This window comes from Orycteropus afer, unplaced genomic scaffold (genome assembly GCF_000298275.1).
Source record: "Orycteropus afer afer isolate SDZICR_OR568_19922 unplaced genomic scaffold, OryAfe1.0 scaffold00384, whole genome shotgun sequence".
NCBI classification, from domain to species: domain Eukaryota; kingdom Metazoa; phylum Chordata; class Mammalia; order Tubulidentata; family Orycteropodidae; genus Orycteropus; species Orycteropus afer.
This window is the reverse complement of record NW_006921971.1, coordinates 291349-296343: the sequence shown is the minus strand read 5'-3', so window position 1 is coordinate 296343 and position 4995 is coordinate 291349. Positions and strand designations below refer to the sequence as shown.

General features: G+C 43.0%; 1 pseudogene; it reads left to right on the top strand.

The window, feature by feature from the left end:
- The first annotated feature begins 1842 nt into the window (after positions 1-1842).
- LOC103207631 lies at positions 1843-3440 on the top strand (annotated as a pseudogene).
- Positions 3441-4995: the final 1555 nt, after the last annotated feature.

Below are 4995 nucleotides of genomic sequence, written 5' to 3'. Positions count from 1 at the left end.
GCCCAACAGAAATACTCCACGTGGATAACATTTACAATCAGGAGCTCCTCAGTTGCTCATTCCACCACTGAGTTTACAGTGACTTATGGGTAGAAAAGCCATACTAAGTAATTTACTACACCGCAGTCTGGAAGCTCCAATGAAACCTGTCCACCATGGTAGACCCTGCTGGTATTTGAAATACCTGTGGCATAGCCTCCAGCCTCACAGCAACATGCAAGCCACTGCAGTACAACAAACTGACAGATAGGTGGTGGCCATAAAGATTACAGCCTTGGAAATTCTGTGGGGTACTTCCACTCTGTCCTTTAGAATGACTATGAGGGGAAAAAAAATCAACTCAGTGAACTGATCTTTCTTTTTTGGGAATGATGCATGGAAACAAATATAATTATATCCTCACTTATCATGATTTTTAAATATATACGTCAAATGTATCAAGGGCGAAGTATAAAATTGGAGAAATGTACACATACATAAGAAAATTTAGAGTAAAAATTTCTTAATTTCAGTGTATGGGAAGACTTTTAAAAATTTTAAAGAAAACTACAACTGCAAATCTCAAACTAGAACATTGAACAAATTAACAACACTTGATGAATAGGTAAATGTGACTGTATTAAATTAATTGATTAGGTAAATATACGTGAATGAAGTCAACTGGGACTCAGCTGGATTGACTGTGTTAGATTGAATGTCATTCTAAGATCCGGTGAAATGAGATTACATTTATTGGAGCAACTTTACGTGATTGAATTGAATAGACTGGTTCAGAGAGAAGACATACAATTATATGACCCTGAAACCATATAAAAGCCTGGAAAGTAAACCTCCCTTGGACTGACCTTTCCTCACAAGTGTTCCTAGTGTCCATCTATCCAAGAATCTACTGAGAGGAGGAAGACATCTGGATTGCAGGTTAGTTTCTTTGTATATTTGTCTGCTTGCTTATTAAATCTTAGTACTTTTAAATGCTCAGAGAAATAGTGGTTGTGAAAATATAGAGTACTTTGACTTTCTGTTGGTGTAAGAATTTTTAACATTTTAAAGATAGATAAAATGCATTACTCTAAATTCTTATTACATGAAGATTTGAGTTTCAAATTAAACATACCCTAGCACTCTATTTTGTTTGAGAGTCCTGGTGGTTTTCCAAAGTAACTTAAAGACCAAATAATTTAACTGTTCGTTTTTAGATTACATATGTTCATTGTGCATTTATTAGAAACTAGTTATAAACTGTGATAATGAAGCAAATGACCCATTAAAACTGTCCAAGTCATCACCTGTGAAACCACCAGTCTAACATGGGAGATACTTTGTATGTGTTTTAATTTTAATTTGTCATTAGAAATTGCCTCCCCTTGTGTAATAAGTGGAAATTTGAACTTTGAAGAAGAAACCCTACTTTAATCTAGAGCATTGATGTATGTTTGTCAAAGAATCACAGCATGCCCATTCTATTCTTTTGTAAGTCTAGGGAAACTGACTTTCTTCTTTTTCTAATACAGTCGATTGTGGTAGACTGTACAAATCAGAATCAGGCATTCGTGGGTGCAAACCTTAATTCATCATTTGTGTTAAGAATCTAGTTGGAGGCAGGGTCCCATCATGGAAACAGGGGATCATGGTGCACCATGACATCACTTTGTGAGCAGAGGAAAATGATATGGGTTTGAATTAGTGAGCAACGAGGCACCCTTATAGCCAGGTGCAGGAGGTGCATGGAGTAATTTGTCTCTGTCTATATTACATGTTTTACTTATCTTCTGATTCAGGAAACCCAGAATCGATTCCTGAGGTAGTCTGCACTGAACATATCTTTGTTCCAGAGCCACTGAGATGTCTTCTCTCCATTGTGGAGGGAAGGGTCAGCTGGGTGTCTTTCCAAAACTCAGCCTTTCCCACTTCCCAGCAGCTGGTGCTGAAATGCACTGTGTCTCCTCTCTGGCTGCCAAAGCCTGGCCACTATGCCAGCAGCAGCCTTGTGACTGAGATAGAGGTTTGGTCCTTGCTGTGACCCAAATCCTCGTTCCCACGGAGAAACACCCCTCGATTTGGATACCTTGTGGGGCTGGTGCGGGGCTCCTCAACCTGGGGAACACCTGCTACATGAATGCAGCATTGCAGTGTCTCACCTACACACCACCACTGGCTGACGTCATGCTCTCGCAGGAGCAGTCTCCAACCTGTGGGCCCGAGGGCCTCTGTGTACTGTCTGCAATGCAGGCACACATCAGCTGGACCCTCCATCATCCCAGACATGTCCTTCAGCTCTTGGCCACCCCAGCTGGGGACTTCCACAGATACTGGCAAGGAGACACCTCACCCATGAGTTTCTGATGTCCACTCTGGATGCCATGCACAGAGCCAGCCTGCATGGGCACAGGCCCTTCCACAGCCACTCCTAAGCCACCACCCTGATCCACGAAATCTTTGGTGGGTACTGGTGATCTCGAGTCCAATGTCTCCACTGCCAGGGACTGTCAGACACCTTTGATCCTCAACTGGACATTACTCTGGATGTCTAGGCTGCTGAGAGCTTGAGCCAAGCTTTGGAGCAGTTGGTGACGGCTAAAGAGCTGGATGATGACAACTGCTACCACTGTGCGGTTTGTCAGAGGAAGGTACCCACTTCCAAGATGCAGACTCTGCACATGTCCCCCAAGGTCCTGATCCTTGTACCGAAACGGTTCTCAGACATGACCGGCGAGAAGAGCGCTAAGCATGTGCACTATCCCAAGAGTCTGGACGTGAGCAGATGCATGTCCAGGCAGGACACAAAAGTGGCTGTTTATGGACTCTATGTGGTTCTAGTCCGTGTGGGCTTGACTTGCCTCACAGACAATTACCTCTCCTACATCAAGACAGGCAATGGCAAGTGGTATAAAATGGATGATGCCAAGGTAACGGCATGTGACGTGACTTCTTCCCTGAGCCAACAAGCCTACGTGCTGTTTTACATCCAGCAGTGGGAATTGGTCAGAGACCCTGGGAGTGTATCAAGTGGAGGGAGAGCAAGGAATCTCAAGACAAAGGACAGAGACCTGGGGGCAAGCCTAGGCATTCTGGAAAGAGATGCCACCGTGGAAATTCCAGTGTGGCAGGAGGAGCACCTGGAAGAAACAGCCACTGAACCAATGACCTTAGATGAGCGGAAAATGCTTCAAACACAAGAGTGACCAAAGGCTGACTTCCAGCTCAGGGTGACTGAGATTGCCCTGCCCTCTAACACAGTTGTGATTCACAAGTCGAAACCCTTGGGCGGGGTGGGAAAGGAGCACCATCAGCAGGAAGCCCACCAGCTGAAGGATCCGGCCAGGGACATCCCTGCTCAGGTGGCCATCAACTTTGGCAGTGTCCTTTGCCCCGGGAAGGGTACCAGAGGTAGCAAGAAGAAGAAAGGTAAGGGTCCCGAGCAGCTCCATCCATTCCAGTAGGATTCATAGCAAATATCTCTAGGACTGAGTTTTCCTGGAACACAGCCCCAGCATGCCCAAAGGTCCTCACCTCTCCCGGACTGAAGGGAGACCTCTCCTCACTGTTGCCAGGAAACGTGTACCCATGGATGTGGGACTTGCCAGCCACTACAACCACATGAGATTTTCCTTGAGATAAATATCTCTAATATCTCTATGAGCTTCACTGGTTTTGCTTCTCTACAGACCAGCCTAAAAGAACGAATAAATATGGAAAATTGCAATAAAATCATGGTGTGACAAAAATAAGGCTTCCTGCTGGAATGGAAGATGGGAAAGGTACGGACATGCCACATAGTGCTCTCTTGAACATGTTAAGGATGATAACTACCCTATGAAAAGCAGAAGGTTGTTTTATACTTTAATTTTTTTGCTGGGGACAAATAAAGTTTACTTACCTATCAAACTGTACTACGTAATGTTATTGCCTTTTCATTCATAACTGAAGCTTGCATTTCAGTGGAATTCAGGGTTTTCTTTCATAATTCCCTATTGTTACTTTTTTTTTTTTTTTTGGTCTAAATACTGTGAATATTCACTAGTCAAAACAATAGTAAGAACCATGACCTTTTTATTAAAATCTATAAATAAAGTTTTATTTTATTAAAGATATATACATTATGCTGTGGTTTTCTGTACACTTTTTTAAGAGTCTCATCTTGCATTACACAGCCTAGGGCATTGGATCTCAAATGCCTTCTTCCATTGACATCATCTGTGAGGGTTAGAACATCATGACATGTGGGTCCCATCACAACAGACTCCCATTCATTTGTTCCTGGATGTAGCCTCGACAGTGTTTTGAAAAGTTTCCAGAAGGCATCTAACATCTGACATTTGGAAGAAACATCTTTAAAAGAACCACAGTTTCCTAAGTTTAGTCCCTGTTCTGTGTCCTTTGTTAATAAGGGACCCCCTCAAGCTTTGCACAACCCTCTTGGGTTTGTGCACCACCCTGGACCATGAAGCCTCCCCACTGTCAGCCTCTCCACTAACTGCCCCAGAACACACCCAGTGTACCGACTTGTTCAGTTCTCTTAACTGCTTTCCGAGAAGTGGCTTTCTACTATCAACACTGACTCTGCCCATAGCCCTTCTGGTCTCCTTGCCGTCTTCAGTGTTACAGTCATTAACCTGTGTTACAGCTATTTTTAGAAAGCTCCATGCTTTCTCTGTCTCTGCTTCTTCTCTCTGGTACCTTCTCATTTCACCACCCCAACAGAGATGAGATATTAGGGGAGTTTTGCTTTTCCATACACTTTGTAGTTAGTCAAATTGTCTAAAGTGAGAGCATACTGCTTTATAGTGTGAAATACTGTTAAGCTTTGGTTGACAAAAGAATACACACTTTAAGACACCCATGTCATGGTGAGACTTTACATAAATGAACAAATGTGTACACACTGCTTATTAATGTTATATTAGAAAGTAAAAAGTGGAAACTAGTGAACACAGGGATAAGATGGTGGGAAATTCCCTATTTCTAACATTGACAAGATTTCTTCCCTGGTATGCA